Source organism: Falco peregrinus, unplaced genomic scaffold (assembly GCF_023634155.1).
Source record: "Falco peregrinus isolate bFalPer1 unplaced genomic scaffold, bFalPer1.pri scaffold_58, whole genome shotgun sequence".
In the NCBI taxonomy this organism is placed as follows: domain Eukaryota; kingdom Metazoa; phylum Chordata; class Aves; order Falconiformes; family Falconidae; genus Falco; species Falco peregrinus.
Genome location: NW_026599622.1, coordinates 680,606 through 704,058, shown reverse-complemented (window position 1 = coordinate 704,058; position 23,453 = coordinate 680,606). Strand labels below are relative to the sequence as shown.

The 23,453-nt window shown below is 43.5% G+C and overlaps 1 pseudogene; it reads left to right on the top strand.

Moving 5' to 3' along the window:
* Positions 1-236: 236 nt before the first annotated feature.
* Positions 237-22,224, top strand: LOC129782591 (ankyrin repeat domain-containing protein 26-like; annotated as a pseudogene).
* The last annotated feature ends 1,229 nt before the right edge of the window (positions 22,225-23,453 follow it).

Sequence of the window (23,453 nt, the reverse complement as noted above, 5' to 3'; positions counted from 1 at the left end):
TTTGTTTTTCCTGAGGAGCTGCCAGCACGGCTGAGAGGCTCAGCTGTGCCCTGCGGTGGGTCCATCGAAACCGTCCATGTCCAGCACGGGGCGACCCCTGGCTTCTTCTCACAGGGACCTTCCCACTAACCTGCCACCTGCACCTAATACAGCAAAGCATTGAACAGCTTATACATTGGGCAGTATTTGTGCAGCTTTGTGTCTTTTCTGTCTCAAAACAGGTTCTGCTACTTTGTTGAAAATGCAAAACATGCTTCTTGAATATGAACAGAGAATAGAACGTCAGAAAAATCGGTATAAAGCGCTCTCAAGAGAAGTAAGGAAATTGGAAGATGAAAGGGAGGAGTCACAGTTCAGAGCGGAGAAGACTCAAGATTTGAAATCCGTGTTGGCTCACCAAGAAGCGGAATGGAAAAGGGGTATCCAAAGCCTTAAGTATGTAAATTGTGGTCTGATAATGTATTATCTTGTCAGTGGTTTTGTTCCGAAAGACACTGATGGTGCAGGCAACAGGATGAGAAGTTTCCAGTCTTTTGGGTTTGGGTTTTTTGAATCCAGTTTTTGGGCCAGTTATGCTATGAAGTACATAATGTGAGAGGGGAGAAACGTCCGGATACCAGCTCCATGTACAGTCTTCTGGATGTTGTTCTAACTTTGTTTTCTAGCAAGAAAAGAGCAAGAGAGTGTGTACGGGGAAATCAGATTTATAAGAGAGATTTGCGAGGTGGTTGGGTGTGGGTTTTTTTTTCATTTTGTCCTCGCAGCTTCAGTTGGCCTATAATACTAGGATTTCTGGTAACTCCACCCAGTGCAAGTCAAAGCAGAGCTTAGAGCATTTGTTTGCTTACCTGTTTGTTTGTTGGAAAGGTCAAGTTTGGGATTGCCCCTTTCCCCACACTCCTGAGCTAGACCCGGAGGTGTGAGGTTTCTCATCGCTGTTGACATCACGTCCGACAGGGGTGGCCAGCAGGCACCGTAGGCAGTTGAGCAAGGACAACTGCAGAGCCCTGGCCTGGGAGGGGAGATCTCCTCGTGGTGATCCCCGGTGGGATGGCGTGGCTGGGGAGCTGGCCCAGCAGGGCCAGGCGGCCCAGGCAGAGAGCGAGCTCAGCAGGAGCCACCGTGAGCTGGCAGCTGGGGCGGCCCGCAGCGGCCTGGGCTGTCTGGGGGGCAGCAGTGCCAGGGCACTGGGGGCAGGGAGTGCCCACCCCTCCTCAGGGCTTGCTGAGCTGTGTCTCGAGCCCGGGGTCCGGTTTTTGGCCGCCCAGCCCAGGAGATCTTGCCCAGCCCGTGTGAGGTCGGCAGGGAGATGCCGGGCTGGCGCGGGGGCAGGAGCACCAGCCCTGTGAGGGGAGGCTGCGGGAGCTGGGCCTGGGGGAGTTGGGCCTCCCAGCGCGGGGGAGGGGAGTACGAGGAAGACGAGGCCGGTCCCAGCTTGGCCTGGGTTTGACTTCAGCAGGTGTTCAAAATCCTCAAGCATCTGTCAAGTATAAAGAAGTAGTATTTTCATTCTAAGTGAATTCTCCAAGCAGCGTTAAATTTATACTTTAAAAGTTACACTTTTTGCGAAATTACACTAGAAGTTATATGTAAAGCTTTTTCCTTGCAATATACGCCATTCAAATACAAACGTTTGTCAGTCTTTCAAGTAATTTTAGTGGTGGTTGATTCTTGTTTTGCAGAATTTCTAAAGCAGGCTTTCAATTGGCAGTTCTTCCCTTACGCTGACACTTGATTTTTTAAATTTTTTTTTTTGTTCACTGTTGCGAGTATATGGGAAAAAATAGTCAAAATAATGATCAAACACAAAGCTGCTTGCTTGTTTGGGTACCGTGGGCACACCATGGACCGTTTTTTACCATGTCAGTGCTTATTGCTGATTGTTTCAGTTGGTAAAGAAGCTGACCTTCCATAAGGCTTTCCTTGTAAGTCAGCTTCAAAATGAAATTGCTGTAGTTTCTCCCAGAGGTAGATCCGACTGGGGTTTAAAACTGTTTTTAATCGTATTCAGCTTAAACCCCATGCATTTCTGAATCTGGTTTTGAACACTGACATCCTTCTGGAGTAAACAGAAGCTGCTTGTTCTGCCTGTGGTCAGCAGTTGTTTTAGACTTACAGAAGGCTTGCTGAAAAATTGTTGGGTCTGCCATAGGTAAGTGGCGTGCTGATTCACCAGTATTGCTTCTGGTCACTGAATCCGTAATGTGTAGGCACTGCTCAGTATACTAAGAAAATGTATACTAACCATAGTAAAAGTTTACGATGCTTTGATCTGATGAGACAACAAACGCCTTTTTCAGCAAAATGGCTGTAATATGAAGATGGATTTTTTTAATTTTATTATAGAAGTGTGCACACTGGTGTGTGTTTCCCTATACAAACTTACAAATAACTGATAAATCACTCAAAGTTTTTTTTTCTGTATCTTGTACAACTGATACCATGCACAATGGCATGAAGTTAGAATTCTTTAAAAAGTTGAAAAGTACAGTAAAAATACGAACTCTGAAAACGTTTAACATTTTTTATGGTTTGAGTTGTCTCTGCAAGTTCATCATGTGGAATATCTACGTTTATATCAGTGCTTTTGTTTCTCAAATACTCCGTTAAATCCCAGATCTTCTTTGAAACAAGAAGAAGAAAAGAGGCTCAGAGTAGAAGTGCTGTGTGAGAAAAGGAGAGAAGACCTCCGAAGGAAAGAAGATCAATGTTGTAAAGAGATGGAGGAGAAACAGAAACTTGAGTTACAGTCTAGGAATTTAGAAATGGAGTTAAGAACACTGAGAAGGCTCTTGAAACAGGTCTATTAAATAATGAATTAAACTCTTTGTCTTATTTTCTGCTTCTTTTCAATTGTATTCCAGTATGCCTAGAGAAGGAGGCGCTTTGTTCACGGAAGAGGCGTTGGATAACAGTTGTCAAATTTTGAGAACAGTAGAGTACAGTTGGTTCACAATTGGGTGGTTGTTTTTTTTTTTTTTTTTGCTTTGCAGTTTATTATTCCCTTTTTCCTTTTTCAAAATTTAGGTTTCATTTGTATTTCAGGCAAAGCCTGACCTTTTTTTGAATTACTACAAAACATCCTGTATTTCGCCTTCTTAAATTTTCATAAGAAAATTTAAATTTATTTATTTATAGGTGGATTATCATAACGGTGGGGAATCAAAAATGTTTTCAAGTATGCAAGGGAGAATGGGAAGATGTATTGCTAGCTCTGTTTTTTCTTAAGATGCAAGCAGTTTTATTGTATTACTGTAGGTTGAAGAGGAACGTGATGAAACACAGAGACAGCGCTCTCAGGAAAAGAGGGCCAGAGCCCTTCAAGAAGGAATTTTGAACAACCACCTTGGGAGACAAAAGGAACTAGAAGAAGAGACAAGAAGATCTATCGGAAAAAAATCAGAGGTAAGCAGATTTTTTTTCTAATAAATTACATTTCACCATGTTTGTTTTAAAGTCATAATAAATCTTACATAACTTTTTCTGTTTCTTGATGTTTATTTACTGTTTACCAGTGTAACTTATCTGGGTAAATACCTTTCTTGTTTTCTCTTATGTCTAAAAGTTCTGGAAAGCAGCATCACTCCTGTATGTACCTGAATTACTTGTGCAAGTCGGAAGCTAATAGAAGACACTATTTACCCCATTTCTTAACCTATCTGTTGTTTTCCATTTCATAGACATTTTGTCATCGCTTTTTAGGCTTTCTAGCAGTGAAACACCTAGCTACCTATGGCAAGGTTGACCAGGAAGAAAGTTGTTTGACAGTGTTTGTGTTTCCATTGCTTTTATTTTTTAATTAGTTATTCCCTTATTGAACTTACTTCAAGTATGCCTTTCTTTGCCACCTCCACATAACTAAAATTTTATGATCGACTCTCAGCAATGAATTCAACTCTCTGTAAGAGTTAGAGTAACTGGAGGAGAAAAAGCAATCATAAACACTGTATTAAAAAAGATCTTGAAAAGAGTTTACTGAATTTCCTAAAGAATGTGCAGTGCCTTGAAGCCTTTTTGTTCTTGGCTGTGCTGCCCAATAAATGTAGGGTGAATGTGTTTAAGTGGGAAAAAGTTATACATACAATAAAGAGGAAATATACAGGACTATTGCATTCCGGGGGTGATTGAGTCTTATAGCTAACTTCCAGTAATACAAAAGGATAAGTGTTCAGAAGACATTTGAGAAGGAAAATACCCTTTCTGGCCTTGTTTTTACCAGATCTGTAGCACAACTAATTCAACCTTAAAGGCAGTATTATAAAGGCATGCACATACAAGAAAGCGCTGTCATTTTAAAAGCTTTGGTTGCTGGTTTAAGGGGGGAAAAAAACGTAACTGTATATTTGGGATGTTCATTTAGGTTTTAAGGCTATGTTGCACTTCCATTGGGTACGTACGTTGTACATGTGCATGGGTTCACAGAGTAGCTTATTGCCTGAAACTTCATCTTCGAAGTCATGCTTCGGTACTAGAAATGTTAAAATGCAGTTTATTGCTGCAGGTTTTTTGTAGATTCATTTCCCAATTGGCTCTTTATTCATTTTCCCTGTCATTCAGGAATCCCGCACTGATAGAGAACAGGATCTGTTGTACAAGAATCAGTTACTACAAGATGAGATTGCTATGCTAAGGCTAGAACTCACTCAAGTAAGACTTAGGCACCAGGAGGAACAAGGAAAATATTTAAAGGAAAATGAGACCTTGAAAGAAAAAAATGAAGCTCTCAAAAAGGAACTTAAACTGCACAAGGAAGCATTAAGACAAATGTTTTTTCAGTTCAACGCGGAGCTGGACTTAGTAAAGAGAGAATCTGCAGTGCTGACTTCCAAACTTGAGCAGACAAACAAAAGCAAAGACAGACTAGAGACAGAAATTGAGTCATTGCGTTCCTCCCTGAACGCTGCAGTTCAAGAACTTGAACTTCATTTGTCATCAGAAAGCAATGCTGAACGAAGATTTCCCAGAGAACGTGATGAATGCCTTTGCTTGCAAGTCGAGCTCCATCGTGACCTCTCTGACGTGCAAGAAACCAACAAGAGCTTGTCTCTGCAGCTGTGTAAAGCTAAAAGCAAAGCTAACAGGCTAGAAAATGAGCTTCACCAGTTGAAGCAAATGCTCGGAGAAAAAGCTTTGCTTTTAGAAATGACAAAAAAGAATTAAGTCAAGGCCAGTGTCGGGCAAAGGAATGTGATCAGGCTCGACAACTTGAGAAAGATCCAGTAAGCAAACTTGTAATAAAACAGGAGTCCCTGCAGGAGCGATTGGCCCAGCTCCAGAGTGAAAACCTTCTTACTCCATCAGCAATGGGAAGAGATGCAGAACAAGAGGATCATGAAAGAAAAAATAGCGGATTATGGGCAGGAGCGTTTTAAAGACATTTTCAACAAACTTAGAGCTGATACAGAAAAGCAAGTTTATCTAATAGAAGAGCGAAACAAGGATTTAAATGCCAAGCGTACTGATTTAAGGGAACAAGTCTTTAAATACGAGACTGACGTAGTAGAAAGACAGGTAAAGTATATGCGTAGAAAGAACAATTTAAAGTTTGTCCGTTCTTGAAATTAGTTTGTTCCTCCAATGTATCCGGTGTAAGTTACATGCATGGGACCAAAGAATACTCATTTGTTCTGGTTTGTTATGTTTCCCTCGGAATTGCGGAAAGTTTTGGCAACGGGGATATTAGTCCTCAGATCTAAGCAGAGAACAGAAAAAAGGTATCCAAGTCTAAGCTTTGATCAAGAAAGGTGATTCTTCTCTAGAACTTTTTTCCATCTATTTTCCTTAGTCCATGTTATGCCCTATAGAATAGTCTAAAGTATTTGATGGTTTTGATGTAAGTATTGCACAGATGACATGAATGAGAGTGGTATAAAAGGAGGAACCATCCAATACACGAGGGCTGAGAAATGAAGATACAGAGAAGTGAAGTGGTTGGGGATAGATTTATATGAAGCTTCTATAGAGGGGAAAAAAGAGGTTCTCTGTAAGCTGCTGTCAAGATTGAAGAGTAATGTCCAGCTGTTGATTTCTGTATGTGTTTTGAGGGTTCTGAGGGGCCTGCCTGTTCCTCAAAGTTCATGTCAGACGGTGACCTTAAGCTTTCTCTTCTATGATGTGTAGCCACACTCCAGCAGTACTGTCAATCATTGTAAACTGTGACTTGCTTTGTATTCTTACTACCAAAATAATGGGTTCCTTTTGAAGATCATGTGAGAGAGTGTGTGTGTGTATATGTATATAGCTATATATATATAATGAGCTATCCAGATTTTTGTAAACCTAATCTATCAGTATTTCTAAAACGAGCTGAGTAAGAAGACTACAAGAGGATGTGATTCAACATACCCTTAAAGTGTATCTCAAAGGAGCTTTCAGATATTTGTATTCATTTAATTGTATTTGTATAGTGAAGAAACAGAAGAAAGAACAATCTAACACAAAGTCCTGCCTTCAGTCACCGGAGTAATATTTGCAGTCAAACTGTGGCTCTTAGATCACAACAGATTTCTTTGGGTTTTGTTAGAAAAAAATACCCGATTGCAGTGTGTTCCTGTGTATTGTTCAAGGAAGAACAATACCTGAGCCTTTTTTATGTGTTAGGAAACAGGAATCCTCATGAACAGCTGCTGATAGTCAAAGGTGCTCAGCTGAGAAAGATGACGAGAGGTCATCATCTGTGCAGATGCCTGCTGGTGGCAGGCAAAATTTCATACTTTTGGGTTCAATCTAGACAGGTCTAACCGTATAACAAAATAAGTTAAAGGCGTATTTCATGTTCTTAGAACTTTCTTCATGCTAATTTAACTGTTTCGTTAGGGCATGTTTGGACAACTGCAGCAGGAGCTTGCTGCTGCACTTAAAAAGCAATCTATGCCAGAAGCTTCACTTGAAGTTACTACGCGCTACCACAGTGACCTGGAGAGAGACAAGCTGCGCTTGCAAAAGGAGTTGGAAAAAAAGGTGAAAACTAAGGTAGTTAATGTCTGTAACTATATGAATAAATCTGAGTGTAGCTGTTGAAAGCAGGAGCGAATGTTGTCCTTTTGCACCACCTTTTGCAGTGTTCTTACGAAAACTGAAGTATAGAGGGAACCAGAGGAGCTTTGCAGGAAAGCTGTAGGGTGATTCTGTGTGTGTGTGTGCATGTCATCTTATCCCCCAAAGTTGTAACCTCATCCTGTCGCTTCTAGAGTATTCCTTCTTCCCACCAGCTCCAGCTGCTGTTCTTGGTTATGGTTCCTAAGGTGTGTTTTACACTCCACACCAACCTTGGCCATAGGTCTTGGATGGGTGGAGGAGAGCTTAGGCCTGTTTCTGTGTAAGTTACTGCATTCTCCTGCGCTCTTGTCTTTTCCGGCCACCTTACTTTTTCTTCTGCCACTGTTGCTTTCACAGACGCAGAAGCAGAACATGCTGGCTCTGACATCCAAGGACTTGCACAGCACGTGGGAGGAGCACTTGAAGTCAAGATCCCACCTTGAAGAGCGCGTTGCTCAGCTGGACGAGGAGAAGGCTGAACTGTTGCAACAGGTGAGCCCAGAAAATTCTCCAGGCACCGAGCCAATACCCAGGAGAACCACATGCACCTTCTGGTCAGGTTCTTACATATCATTGTTTTCTGTTATCCCTGCCATTCAGGCTGCGAGTACCTTATCGTTTGGGGGTCATGGAGGAAGCAAATAAAAGCTAGATGGGTATCCTTGTGTAAGTTCTGGAGTGGCTCTGTTGGGAAGAGTTCCCAGTGTGGTTTGCTATCAGTTGAGCACATCGAGCAAGGCCACAGTTCCCAATTCTTCCTTGGATTTTGTGTGGTCATCTTCTGACCCCTTGGTTTCTGGGCAGGTTTAAAATGCTTGATGTTTCCAGTGCGTGTGTGGAGGAGCTGCTGTATGTTTTCAGCGTAGCGGGAGCTTAAAAGCCTTGCCGAAAAACATACTGAAGGAATGCTGGGTAAATGAACGCGTGCTTGGGAAACAAGCAGCGCCTGCCAGTTGCCAAGGGACAGCCTTCCCCTTTTCTCCTTTTCTGTAGAGGGAAAATGGAAGTACAAAGTCAAAACAGCTGCCAGCTCTCCTCTGGTGTGGCTGAGAAAACACCAAGAGGAGGAAAACCAGCATGTGGCTAAGTAAATGGCCACACAGAAGAGGTGGAGGTAATGGCCGAGGGGAATAAAATGTTGAAGAACTCCAAAAGATCAGATTCCTCCACAAGCCCCTGCCTGCTGGTTGCTGGAAGATCCCATGAAAGCTTTGGATGGATCCATGTTCTCCCATGAAGTGCATACCTACGTAATCCCTACTATGAGCAGAGGCACTGCCAAAAGTGTTCTCCAGCATCTTTTCCACCTGTTATGTCTAGAAGAGGATGGCCTTTGCTTCAGCGAGGGCATCTGTTTCTGTAGTTACGTATTGGTCTGTTTGATGTGAAACCTGAAGGGATGGAATATCCTCAGGAATTCCGTCCCGTGGCATTCTGTGGAACGTGGCTAACGGATAGAGACGTCCGGCAGCTTCTCTGTGGAGAGCGCTAGATGCACAGACTGTACGTAGGTAGTTTTCCTGTGCTCTGTTTGTGTGATACACTTTCCAAAGAGAAAAGAAAGATGTGAGAGTGAAAGAAAGGAAGTGAAGAAGCTGGTAGAGTTGAAACGCCCAGCTGAACTACGTCTGGCCCAAGAAATGAAAAGAAACCTCGATCTGCAGAAAGACTGTAAGAGGGACGGCTTTTTAGCGTGGTGAAGAGGTATCCCTGCGTAGAAGTCATGTTTTATTAAACTTTAGTGTAAAAATAGGTGTACCTAACTGTGAGCAGATGCCGGCCTCGTGTTAGTTCTTGCAAGGTACTTCTGTACACCAGCCCCTAGTTTTCACTAGCTGCCAAAACAACTGCAGGTGCAGGTAGCCCTGCAGTTCTCCTGGGAAAAAGGGAGTCTTTCATTCCTCTTTCCAGGTGAAATCTGGACTCTCCAAGTGTATGTGGCACAGGAATACTGGTTTTTCCTGGTAATTCCTGGTGTGTCAAGTACATTAAAGATAAAGCAAGCGGTGTCTGTGCTGTTTACATGAGAGTATGTGGAAAAGTCCAGTTTTGTTCCTTTGCTTCATTGTTTTCATGACTAGTTTGCTGTGCAGGTTGAAGAGGCTGCTGAGCAGAGCTACGAAGGAACTAAGGGTGTATGAGGAGAGAGGGGGACTGTCCCAGCTTAATTTGCAGGGAGAAGTGAAGAACAGGTATTCTGAAGTGGTCAATGAAATTGGCAGATTAAGAACAAAGGTGAGCTTTATTTTGTTTGGGTTATTGTGGTGTTTTTTCTTGTGAAACCTTTGTTCTTTCTTTATACTTCTTTTCATATTGTTGACTTTTTTTCTTGGCTGTATTTCTGAAATTATTTGGCTGTTTTTTGATGTTCCTTCTATGGTCACAGTAGTAGGCGACTGTAATACTGATGTAGCTCTTAGGGGTAAAGATGGAAGTGTTACGTACACAGCAGTATCTGCGAGGGCACATCAGGGGTAGGCTGTCCTGCAGAGGAAGGGCAAAGCAAGAGCCATAGCAAGGCTGGCAGGGTCTGTGACCACACAGGCCAGGGATCAGCCCCACAGGCCCTCACCAAGAAGAGCAGAAGAGTTCTGGGGACAGTTCTGGGGACAGTAAGCAGAGTCCTCCAAGAGTGCAGATCACCAGGCCGGTCCATAGGGATGGGCAGGTCTGCAGTCCTACTGGGCCGTCACGTCCATGGGTGAGGGTCAGGGCTGAGAGCAGTGAAGGCCCAGCACAGGCCTGGCTGCAGCTTGAGGCCGTGGCAGCATCGTCGGGCTCCGACGGATGCATTCCCTCTCGGAAGAGAGGGGAGTAACGCCACCATCACTCGGAACAGCTCTGTGCAGTTGGCCTTGCCCAAGGTCACCCCCTGAAGGCTGTCTCGGGCACGAGTTGAGCAGGAGGCAGGTGGGGGTTTGCTTTTCGGAATGGTGTCTTTGCTTCCCAGGGCACAATGCAGTGTGAGGTGGTGCGGAAGAAACCCTGTAACTTGTTGCTTACTAGTAGCTGACTCAGTCCGTCTTTCCTGGTCTTAGAGACCCACAAATGGTTTTGAGGTTGCTCTGCGGCGAATGAAGAGACGGGACGCAGCTTGATGCAAGCAAATGTCAATTTATTGTACAGAAGCACACGTTTTTATACACTTTCAGAAGCTGCGCGTTTCAAACTAATTGGTTCTTGAAGCTAAGCATTGCATACTAGGCAATCACTGATTGGTGGTTAACTACCAGCAATTAACAGCAAGGTGTTACCTTTCCTTGGCGCCATCCGTCTCCCACTCCCCTGTGCTCTGCAAACATGCCTCATCATGTTAATTGTTGTCTAGACAAGCTCGAGCACATTCCCCTCAGCTAACCGATTGCCACGCGTGGTCCTAGTTTCCAGCCCGCTCCTGCATTGCTCTGGCCGTTCGGTAGCATGTGACCTTTAGCTGCTTCTCCGCTCATTACTGAGATAGCTGTGTTTCAAAGTTATGCTCCTTTTTAGAAGATATTATTGTAGAACGAGTCAACTGCCTTGACAGTGGCTCATTTTTAGTTCACAGGTTAGCAGCATATTTGTGTTCCTGTTGGAAGAGTTATTTTGAATGACAGGGAATGGAATTACGTTTGGGCAATTTTAAATAAGTGTAAAGTTTCTACGTATTTTAGAGACTTTCAAGTGTTGACTCTGCTGGTTTCCCCCACTTTTTTAAAAATAAAAGATGATGGGATATCATGTTTTATGGTTAATAGGTATAGACGATGGATGTTTCTGGAGGGGGAAAGAAGGGGATAGAGCTGTAGTTGACCATTGGGACCTATGGGAAGTCTGATATTTCCTGGAAATCTTTTGAAAACAAACTGCAGCTTTGACCTAAAGAGACTGTCTTCTGCCACCACTGCTGCAAAAGCGGTGTTCTGAACTGCTACTTCCAGATCGTTTAGCGTAATGGAAGAGAAGGGTACCCGTTTCTTGCCTTGTCAGTTCTGTGACAAAGCTTTGACCGTGTGACAGCATGTGACAATTCCTCTGAAGCGTGACACATGGTTCTTTTTCTGATGAAACCAGAATGTGGCTGTGATGTAACTGGGTATGGGTGTGTTTGATTTCCTATGATCGTATGAACATCTCGCAGAAGAATAGCCCTAGTGCTTTTCAGCATAGCCCTGCGGGTGTCATGCCGCTGGTTTGGTACCTCTCGGTCCGTGACCCACTGCAGAACTGAGGAAGGATGGGAACCTGAGGAATGCTGTCAGAAATTATGTGAAAGCTGTTCTTGTTTTAAAAGAAGAGCCTGGTTTCACTTTTGTGATAAATAGTCTTGATGGCCAACTCCTTTACCAATTTTCACAGATTTGACTAATTTTAGATCCCTCTGAGTTCCCTGGTTTTTTCCCCTTTCCTGTCTACAGGTTGATGAACTTTCCCAGCAGCTGGAGATAGAGCCTAAAAAAGGCATGCAGCTAGAAGCACAAAATCATGATTTGCGAGAGGAGTTGTCCACCATGCGTGGGAACCATGAAAAACTGGAGAAGAGCAAAAGCCAGCTGAAAGAAGAGGTGGCTAATCTCAAACACCCATATGGAGACTAACATGGTGGATCGCAGCCAAATAGAACAATCCAAAAGAGAGGTGGAAGAGTGAGCTGAACAAGAAATAAGACAAAAACGGCAAGAAGTCAATCTGATTTTGCAGGTAAGTTCATTTCTTATGTGTGTCTGTTATAGACTTCTGTTTTGGTTGTCATTTTTAGGGGCGGGGGGTGGTGCCTGATTCCATGTGTTACGCTGTACTTCTGTTTTTCCTGAAGGGCAGTGGGAGAAGGGAATATGGTTGGGCAAGATGCTTTCATGTGCGTGCAGTGTGCCTGCAGGCCCTGAATCAAAAACTTGCCAAGGTAGAATTTCATTTTGCAGTTCTTGGAGGGGTATCACTGTCCACTGGTCTTGTTCTCATTGTTTATCCTTGAATGGGTATTGCAACTTAGAGTTGTCACAGCCAGGCATACACATCTTCCTTAGTCATTGCACAAGGGGCAGCGCTCAGAAAAGAAGTCACCAAAGCTGCAGGGTGGGGGCTGGGGGTGCGGCATCTCCATAATTTCTTTGAGGAATGCTATGCCCTGTCCTACAGAGATTGTGTTCTTCCATCAGTAGCTTTGATGAAGAATAGTGCTAAGATGGGGGTTCTTTCTGAATGAAAAGAATCATTTAGTGTGGTAGTTCCAGGGTTCTGCCCTGGTCGCTGATGGCAGTGAGGAGGCACAGTTGCCTCGCTGAATAGAGCTGGGCCCTTGAAATTGGGTACGTGCAATTGACTGGCGAGGGGAGTTCTCTTTTTCTTTGCGGTGGTTGAAAGTGTGTATCTACTTCAGATGCAGGCAGCCTCCCAGGACAGATTAGAACAAATCAGAGCCAGTCGTCATGCTTTGCTGACAAGCCAGCTAGAACACAGAATTGGAGACCTCGAACGTGAATTGGACAGGATAAAAAATACCCAACGAGACAGTATTTTTCAAAAAGAATCTGTACAGGCAGAAGCGGAAAAGTACAAAGACCTGTATCTGGAGGAAGTTAAAAATGGAAGGTGCCTAGGAAATAAACTGGAAGGGTAAGTCCATGCATTTTTGGCGTGATAATAAGATACTACTTTTTCCTCAAGCAGTTTTCTTCGTTAAATACCTTTTCTACATCTGGTCAGCATTATGCATAAGAGAGCATATTTGTGGTGAAAGTACCTTAAGGCTCCCCCCTGTTCATTGGAACTATCTTCGTTTCTCTTCAGTGTTCCAGCAGTAACACCACCGATCATGGGCATTAATAGGATATTTTTGAAGTTGAGTTTGTTTTAACAGGCAGCCTTTTTGCCAGTCTCTAATCTCCTCTTCTTATTCTAAGTACGGCAGAAAAGAGAATGTCATGTCCTTTACTGCTTGAATAAGGATAGGCCCTTCAGAGAACGGCATTTGGTGCTATGAAGAACAACAACAAAAATCTTTTGGCTTCCATTTTAGCCGCATGTCATAGGTTTCAGCTTGCTTTGGGAAAGGAAGGGAAGCCCAGAGTTCTTACGCCGGTGATGTACCTTTCAGGAAGAGCTATGTAAACACACGGTGTGCACAGACTGCTTTGAGGCCTTAATGCTGAGAAGTCCAAAGAATTGGTTAACTCTTGCTGCTTCCTGCAGGTAGTGTGGCTACCTAGAAATAGGCTCTTCAAAAAACCTCAGATCAAATTATGGACATTTTTTTTGAACTCTCTTAATCCCTTCCACTTTCAGAAGTCAGATAATAGTCAAAGACCTGGAGGGTAACTTTGCGGAAGTGTTATTACCAAAGATAATTCTTTGTATGCTTCTGAATGTTTCAGAGCTAATGAGAGATGAGCAGAAGCCAACGCTAAGCTCCTTCAGGAGTGCCATAGAAGCAAACCTTTAATTGCAAGCAGCGCTGTCAGTGCTCCAGTTCTGTATTCAACTGAACTGGGACATATTAGCAACAATCCGGCACTGAATAGAAGTCTAAATCTAGGAGGAAGCTTCCTAACCCCGACCGTGAATACGTTACCATCAAGAAACAGAGTTGAAGCCTATGTGGCTAAGGTAAGCGTTTTTAAATACTGGTCTCAACTAGTGTTGAAGAGTATCTGTAAGCAAGGTTGTGCTTTTCAGTCTAAAGTTAGAATCCATTTCTAGTTCCAAACCATATGCTCTAATATGCTAAACCAAATTGCTCATCAAACCAGTATACAACTAGGTGGTAGAAATGAAGACTTCTGGTCATTAGGGTTATAAAATTTCCAGAAGCGCTCAAAGACCAAAAAATACTGAGTTCTAAATGATGAACTGCGTAACAGGTTTTTTTTGCAAGTTCTCTTTTGCAAGAGAAACTGTGGTGAAGAATACTGTGGCATAGGAAGCTCCCAAATAAGCTCTTCAGTAAAATTTAATGCGGATGCCCCATCCCTGGCAGTGCTCAAGGCCAGGCTGGGTGGGGCTTGGAGCAACCCGGTCTAGCGGAAGGTGTCCCTGCCCATGGCAGGGGGGCTGGAACTGGATGATCTTTAAGGTCCCTTCCAACCCAAGCCATTCTGTGGATGACCTTTTTTAAAACAGCTATCTCTGATGGGATTTTGCACTCATCATAGACTTCTTTGTTTGAGACACCTTTTCCCCCTTCACTGATGTTCATGCTAGCAGTTTCTTCACCGGAACTGGTTTTAGTACAATACCAACAAAGGGATGCTTCAAAACTAGGATGGTATGAACAGGGCACGTTACTTCTCACTTGAGTGCGGGACGAATGCTGTGCCTCGGAGGCATTTGATTTTGTGGGTCCTGCTATGTGGTGTTATATGTAACTGCTCCTCAGGAAGTCTACAGAGCTTTCTAATTTGGTAAAAAGCTGCAACCTCTGCAATACCTCTGGTCAAAATATGCCCTGTAATTAGCAGTCAGCATGATAGCACATCCCTCACAGAATGGTAAACGTGATATCATGAGACTTGGAAACAGATGTCAGTAGTTGTAATCGGTTTCCCACCTAGCATAGGACTGAGGCATGGGCAAGCTTGCCTGTTCAGTCAGTGTCTGTCCCTCGCACATTCTGTTGTTGAATGGATGTGAGAAGCATTTGGTCACCTTTAAGCCTTACCCTGGTTCAGTGGTCCCACCTACATTGGAAAGAATCCATTTAAAATAACGTGTCTACATACTGCACCTGGTTTAAGAAAAAGAAAAAAACCAAACCAAACAACAAAACAAAAATAGACAAAGCAGTGTGTAGGTAGTGCGTAGCAGCGGCAGTTAAGAGATGAACTTTTCTGTATCGTTGTGAATGTGGTTTTTGTGTCAGAGGGGTGGACATAACACTACCTAAAGAACGTGGGAGGCAATTAGTACTGTACCACCTGCAGGGATTATTCTGCACGCAAGCAGCAGAAAGGAGGCGAAATTCAGGGATCCACTGCAAAACTGAAGTAAGAAGAAAGCCAGGACAAGGGAACAAGAGGGACAGGGAGCAAGTGAGGGCAGGGAAAAAAGAGAGAGAGACGGGAGCGAGATGTTACAAGAAGAAAAAGGCAAAGGAGGAAACCATCCCACTTCTAGGAAAAAAGCTGTCCTAGTTTAAAAGAAAAGGGTTTAACAGTTGTGGTTTCTTTTTTTGAAGAAGAAACAGGAAAAAAAAATAACCTCCCTGTTACTAAATCCAGCTGCACATCTTTTTATGGTATTTCTTCCTGTAATCACCAGTTAGGGAACGACTGAGACTAATTGTAGTGTCACTGCTTGTAGCCTCGAGTCACCTGACGTTCAGTGTATTCAGGGAAGTCTTAAAACCTGATCTTCTCTGGAGTCCTTCAGAAGAAAGGAACTGAGTTCTCAGAGGTGCAGTAGTTGCTAGAGGACTAGGCGAGTATTTCGCTTAGAACTGCGGGCTTAATTGTTCTCAGTCGGGTGCAGTATGTCATGTGCATAACATGCATCTGAGAAAAGAGGATTGAATTGCAACATAAGACTTTGAAGTCAGGAAGTAACAAAAGGGAAAAACTGCATGTATCCCTCTGCATACAATAATGGGTGGCAAATCTCAATCAGTTTCCAAATGCAAAATCACCAGATGCACAGTCTGTGCTGTCATTTCCGCAGGAGTCCCGTGCCATTCAGGAGGCAAGTTGGAGCATGAGGGAAGAAATCAGAGATTATAGTGTTAGTCTATTTTGAAATGCTTTGCTGGTTGTGCTGCCTGGTATTCTGTCTGTTCACCAGACTCTTTCAAAGCAGAAGAATTTCTCTGACTCTAAGCCTTTTCTTCACTTCACTGTTTACTTCAGTTATGCCTCAGCTTTGTTTTGCCACTAACCTGGTTCCCTTCTACAGAATTTGCCTTGCCTTTAAATTCAGGATGCGCAGTGCTGCCTTGGCTGGAGATGGCAAATGCTTCTGCCACTGAAGCTCTAAATGACAGGGAGTTAAGAAGCTGAAATTGCAGTGTGCCTCAGGCAGTCCTTTTGCACTACTTTTTTTAGTCAAAGCTCTCTGCAGATTTGGTGTTCCTTGTAGTAGCTTCCTCAAGGTGAGAAAGGCTATTGGAAGTAGGGAACATGCCAGCCATTCTGAAGAGGAAGATGTTTGTGTAAATTTCGTTTGTGCACAAGCTTTGAAATAGCTTCAGGGGCAAAGAGGTGAAAATAGTTCACACTGCTATTATTCAAAATGATGGTAATCATTGGTCCTGCAGCTGTTGGAAAAAACTGGTAAATGATGCTGACAAGAGGAAGGAGTGCTCCACTAGCAAGTGGACACAGTTTCTTCTTTAGACTTAACTAAGGAATTTGTTGTTTAAAGGCTTGAAAGATTGCACCGCTTTCCTAAACATGAGGCATGACTATCAGTGATTACACTTAGAGCCGTACATGTTGAAGATGGTAGTATCACATGTTCAGCAAAAAATGAGCGTGTTATTCTTAAAAGAGCATAAAGAAATGTGTTCCATTCCAGTATAGCCCCTTCCCCTTTATCAAATATATACGCTACAGAAATGAATAACCTTGAAGTGCAAAAGGATCTTTAAAAATAGAAAAAAGTTCATATTGGCACAAGCTTATTAACCAGTAGAATCCCAATCCCATGCAAATGTCTTCGGGTTTTTTTGGTGTTTTTTATTTGTATTAGAGCTTCAGTAATGTGGAATAAATTACAAGTACTTGACAAATTCTGTGCATGTCATTAGACAGTGACTGTAGCAACTAGCAATTCAGCATTTCAGACCTGCTCCCTTAGTCCATAGACTAAGGCAAGGAATGTCTCCTGCAAGTGCTGCAAGGAGGTTTTGGGACTGGAGTCCTGCTGTTAGGTTTAACAAATGTCAAGCTTAAATCCTAACAGCTGTGCCAAAGCCTGGTGAAAATGAACGTGCGTGTCTTGACAGACAAGAACAGTGAACTCTGCAACCAGGGTGAATCAGTGGGTAAATGAAACCAGTTTAATGTGGGAAGGGAAATGTCTGCTTCCTCTTCATCTTTCAATTTCTGTTCCATTTCTGATTTGGCTTTCTGCACTCTTGTAGCAGTCTTTGTTGTTAGCTTTTTTACTTGCTTCATTTACATGTAGGCCACGTTCTTGTTTCTCACTGAAGACCTGTGAACATAAGGCCATTTTTCTTTCTTCTTCAGCTCCTTCATCAAAAATCTGTCCCTCTCTCTTCTCTGCAGCCAGATACATGGCAAGGTTTGCAGCCAGCATTGTTTAATGTTGGGATGGTATTTTATACTGGAAGTGTTGTCTGTTTATGCTGTTAGGTTTTGATTTAAAACTTACTGATGTATTCACATTTTCCTAACACTGCGCATATTTTGAACTTTAGTTTGTCCAAGTGAAAGAATGACTGCTGCAGGGGACTTCTCTGCTTTATGTATTTGTAGTGCAAGGGCTTCGGTGGTAGTTAACCGTCTGTGAGGTGTAGTGCAAGGGCTTCGGTGGTAGTTAACCGTCTGTGAGGTGTAGCGCAAGGGCTTCGGTGGTAGTTAACCGTCTGTGAGATGATAGTCTATGGATTTAATCTGTTATAATGGAACTTTGAGCTCTAGGAGTAGGCTGGTTTACCCTCCTTGCCACTTCTGATATACAAAAAGTTCTTGGTGGTCGCAGCAGTTGTGTCTAGGAACTCAACTTCAGAACAGTACTGGTACTCCAGACTCAGAGCATCATTTCACGGAGTCTTACAGGATCCAGCTTACTCTGTGCTAAAGCAGCCTGTGTGGATAAGTAGTAAGTCAACACCACTTTCTGAAAAAGAACTGTTGAGAAGGTGCCTGCTGCAAATGAACACCTGGTGTGTTACCGCCTGAAGAGATGTGCAGTGAGGTGAGAAGTACCTGCTCAGGAGGTTTGGGACACTCAGCTGTGATGCCTTTCCCGGGGGTTTGGGGGGAAGGAGAAAAGTGGAGGCAAGTTAAGGTCCTCGGAGGTGTATTTTGCCTGGCTCTTCATTCATTCCCTTTTCAGAAATCAGTGTGTTGGCTTTATTTCCACCTATTTCTCTTCCCTCAGACATGGATGAGAATCACAAAGACGTTGATGGAATGAATAAGAGGAAAACAAGACCTTTTTCTTCTCTTGATTGATTTGTACATGTTGCGGAGGGTCCTGTGGACCTTCTAGTCATTGTGAAGACTCAGGAAACCAGGGAAAGTGGTTTCTTCTAACACCACTAAGTACTACGACTTTGCTTGGGCTTGGTCCTGGGTTTGGGCCGTATTTTGGTCTAGGCATTAGTTTTCCGGCTTTTCTCTGTTACCTGTGTCTCGTCTCAGGAGTTAGGGGGTCCTTTCTCCCCGGAATTTTGCTTCTGCTTGTACCTGCTTGAAAACAATTAGAGATTTGGGGGGTCCTTTTCCATTGTTCATGCAGCTCTGTTGGCACAGAGTATTTCAATGAAGTATCACGGAGGGGTGCGTCTCCTGCAGGATCCGGTGAATTTGGTCCCAGCTTTCCCTGTGTTCCTGGAGAGAGAGCCCTTCCCTCCGCTTCGCTGGTTTACAGCCCCACTCCTCTGACCCTTGCAGTTACTGCCTGTTACTGCTGCTCTTGTGAGGGTAAGCAGAGTGGTTTCCTTCCTGAGGCTCTTGCTCTCTCTGTCCTGTCGAGTACCCTGTGCAGTGTTCCCGTTCTTCTTGTTGTTGTTATGCTGCTAGGTGGGTCTGCTCATTTCATGAAATAAATGCTCCTTCCCCCAGGAATTCAGTACTAAAATCAAGAGAGTCACAGAAGGAGTGAGGGTGGAAAGGGGCCTCTAGAGATGATCTAGTCCGACCTCACCCCTGCTCAAAGCAGGGTCAGCCGTAGCAGGTTTCTCACTGTTCTGTCCAGCCAGGTGTTGTACATCTCCAAGGATGGACCCTCCACAACCTTTTCTGAGCAACTTGTTCCAGTGGCTGTCCATGCTTACAATTTTTTAAAAAATAATAATTATAAAAATCCTTGTGTTAAAATTTCCTCTATCTGGATTTGTGCCTATTCCTCTTGTTCTTTTGCTTGGCACCGCTGAGAAGAGTCTGGCTCCATCTTCTGTACTCCCCCCACCAGGTACTTAGACGCATAGATAAGGTCCCCCTGAGCTTTCCTGTTCTCCAGCAAAGAAACAGTTGCAGCTCTCAGCCTCTGCATATAGCTCACAAGGTCCAAGCCCTGCAGCATCTTCATGGCCGTCGTAGCCCTGGAAGCTGTATGATACGTGTTTGGAAATTCACTTCTGTGTGTCACAAATTTGATGGGAAAAATGTAGGAGTAGCAAGTACCATCAAACGTAAACAACAGCATATAGCGCTTGGACTGTGACTCTTAAATTAGGAGATGTGATTCCTTCTTGTGAAGGCTTCTGAAGGCAGAATCATAAGTGAGAATAACTTAATTGGTAACAATACCCACTTTCTAGGGGAGAAGAGGCGTAAGTGCTCCTTTGCAGTGATCCAGGCTGATTCCAGCTACATAATAAACCCCACAGCACTCGCTGCGTAGAAGCTGTAGCTGCGGTTGTTTTTCTTAGTACACAGTTTGCAAGAAAAAATTGTGTGTGCTTTTATATTTTTATAAATGTGTGTCGTGGTATTTGCAATAACAATAAAGAAGTTTTGGCGTCATCTGTAGGAGCTCTTTCAATTTCCCATCTTAAGGTGGAGAAAAGAAGAATATTGGCACACGCTTTTTTCTGTACAAATGGTGTATGTCAATCCTGCAGCAGCTGCTGGTGCAGCTCTTCTCTCTGTGAAGTTGCAGAAGCCAGCCTCAACTGGCTGATTTGTCCCTGTGGGTGGCATTTGTACATATCTCGGCATGTAGCTGACATCCTGTTTGTGTGTTTGATGATAAACTTCAGCCGTACCTTCACTGCTATAACTGCGCTAGGCTTTCTTGCTTTCTTCCTGTGTATTTTGTTAAATGCCCAGTAATAATCCAGCTGGCGAGTTACAAATTGTTTTGTTAACGTTGCTGAGCAATGAGGCAGCTGCAGCCCGACTGACCAAAAGTTTCTCTTCAAGAAAAATCAAACCCCAAACCAAGGTGTGTCTACTTGGAATTATATTTTTAGGTTTTCTCTCGTTATGTGTGGATTTTAAGAATGTTTTAGAAGTTTAATATTAGAAAAATGTAACTGTTAAAATATTAACTATATTTTCTGTATAATTCTAGGTACGGCAGGAACTAGATGAAAGAATCGCTAAAGAACTTAAACAAGGTAATGTGTCACTGTTAGGGGCATTTTTAAGGAAAAAGAGGAGTGTTCCTAACTCCTGAATGTAATGGCTTGAAAGCTGTCAAGTTCCTGTGCTAAGCACAGGGAGGTTTTTCTGCTAGCTTTCCAGTTTAGACTTGAATGTGAAAATTTCCTGCTTACCAAAAGATTGTGTAGAATGTTATGCAGTTGCCTGAAAAAGACAAGTGCAGAGAAAACTAACCCGCTTCCTCTACACGGGTGCACTTGGCTTAAGCTGAAGTCACGTTTTTCTAGAGTGAATCCTTGAGCACAAACATCAAACGTAAAAGAAGCCCTGAGAGAAGACGTTTATAGACTTCAGCCATCACTGCTTCTTCCATGTGCGTCGGTTGCATTCCGCACTACATCATACCGCGCCCATTCTCTGCTGTTGGGTCTGGATTTTTGCTGTTTCTTGTCCATTGCTTGTATTTGTAGCTTATATGTTGCAGTCTTTTTTGAATAAGCAAGAAAAATATAATCAGTGATGAAAGATACCCTTTCTTTGGGAAAAGATCATTTAGTAGCACTTAGGCAAACATCAGATGAGTTGAATGCTTTTAACACATAGCATGAAACATGCTCTATAATATGAGGCCAGGTGTCGAAAGAGGAATTCCACCTGTTTCAGGGTAGTCGTTCCTCCAGAGTCACTGCTTTGCTTTGCAGTGACTGGTGCTATTTCAAAGCAGGTAGCCCCTGCGAGAATTTCCTTCTGTTCCTGCATGCTTTTGGTAATACAGAGAGTGTTCAGCTGTAGCTTCACAGCTCGTTCCATGTGTCCGAATGGACACAAAGCCGTTGCATTTCATCCGTGTGCATTTTGAACCTGACTGTGCATCTGCTAGGTGTCATAGAGTGCGTTTGGTTTCAGGACCTTGTCGGAAAAATGTGGCTGGAGAAGAACAGGAAAGGTGGGCTTGCTTTCCTTGAGTATGTGTTTTTGTGGAGGAAAGAGGGTTTTGCCAGGGTGAGTTACAAAGACGCCCCTCAAAGAAAGTGCCAGGCTAGGAGACTTGTCCTGGCCTGACTGCATTGCAAAGGTGTTTGCGTTTTCACCGGCGGATTCTTTTTAAGTTTGTCACAGAGAAGGCAGAAGCTGGTTTTTAGGAGCAGAGTTCCAATAAATCACTGCTTTGAACATTCAAGGAAAACAGATACTGGAGGTTCGTGAGGTCTGCAGGGGGGCTCAGTTTAGCACTGGTGTAAGCAGGAGTCATTTGTGGATTCCCTGAAGATGTTCAGTGTGTGGCCTATAGAATTTCTGTCACTGGCTTTAGAAATACTGTTGGCTGGTAGGCAAATGTGGAAAAAGATTGTTTCTTCCTTTGTGCCTAGCCCTTTGATTGTTATGTCCCCTTGGAAGTTTTTAAATCTCTTTCTGGACTGTAGTCTCTCCAGTTATCCATGATGTTTTCATAGTGACTGATTTGGCCCTGTCTAGGGTAAAAGCAACACCGGAATGTTGTTTCTCTTCTCCCTAGCCACTGCTGAACTTGAAGCTGGATCTGCTGGAGCTTCTCCCATGGTATCTTCTGACGGATCTTCAGAAAGTATCCACGTTGACAGGATCCCCTTTGCAGGGCAGTACAGGAGCACCGCGATGTTTTAACCAAAAATTACCTGATTTGAACAAAATGCTGGGAAAAAAGCTCTGGAAATCATTTTGTTTACATAGTGCGTCTATAGTTTCTCATCCCACAGTTCAGATGGGGAAAATGTGTTTATTGCAGTCCGAATGTGAATTCTAAGTCTATTAAATGGATGTCAAGCACATTGCACTTGCCTGTTGGTTTATTGATGCATAGGTGTTTTATTTTGCACTCGCCACAAGAAGCACACCTATTTTTGTCGGACTAGCAGAATGACTCACCTTGATTCTTGAGCGTGACAGAATTGTCAAAATGTTTCTTGTTAACGTAGAAGCATTATTTTTTCTCCACTGATGTTCTGTGTTTTAACAAAAGCATTCCCTTTGTTCTGCTTAATCCTTTCACCCTATGTGTTTTTAATGTTTCCAGTGTTACTTTAATGCTTAGGACATCATTTGATGTGATTTGAGCCTGCTGCTTCAGTCCAGATGCCGTGACTGCTTCTGCCGATAAAGTGAAATCTTTACCAGTGGTCATGCTGGAGGACGGGGCACTTCACGTTGCTGTCACCTTATGCGCCTTAGGTTTAACATTACTGTGAGTGTGTAGCAGTGCAGAGAGAGCTATGTGGTGGGTTTGGTATGTTTGTTTTGGATCACAGGACCACGGAACGGGTGAGGTTGGAAGGGACCTCTGGAGGTCATCCGTTCTAGCTCCCCTGCTCAGGGAAGGCCGCCCAGAGCTGGTTGCCCAGGACCATGCTGGCTTTTGAGTATCTCCCAGGATGGAGCCTCCATGGGCAGCCTGTGCCAGTGCCCAGTCACCCTGATCGGAAAGAGGCATTTCCTGACGTTCAGCCCCAGCCCTCTGTGTTTCCGTTTGTGCCCGTGGCCCCTCACGGTATTCATCTTGGGGTTTGTGTTAAAGGCCGCTGCAGCTGTAGACGTTCCCAGTTACTACATCGGCAGCTGCGCTGTACCTGAAACACTTCATGTGCGGGAAAAATGAATGTTAAAGTATTAACTTCCAGTCTCCTCAGTACTTTCCAAACCTTGTATGATAGGGCAGCCAATCTTTTTGTTGCTGCTAGCAGCTGACGATACGGTGGCGGTAGCCCAGATGGTAGCCAGTGTTCTGGGACATTTGTGTCAATAAAAGAAGCAGGTTTACTTATTTCAGGGAGTTACCTGTTACTGAAGATCTGCGTTGTCATTTCCTGTGCACAGAAGTCAGTAGTGATCAGAAGATGACAGAACAAAGTCCCAGTTCTGGGAAAGGAAGAATGGTTGTCCCGAGATCAATTAAGACTGGAAAAATCTGGGGGTTTTACCCACTAATTCAAGGACCTGAGTTAACAGGCAGTGAGGAAAGCAATGAATGTTGCTGTGACGCTGTTCCTCTTTATATGAATACATATTTGTGGAGTTAATATACTGTATTTAATTCCAGGTATTCTGTTTCAGCTTGAAATTTAATAAACTTTGTCATCTAATATATGTCTTTGTTTTATCGTTCCCCTTCTTGACATCGCTTTCTACCCCTTTCCCTAACCGTACAGCTCTCCAGAGCGCTCTGCTCCTTTCAGC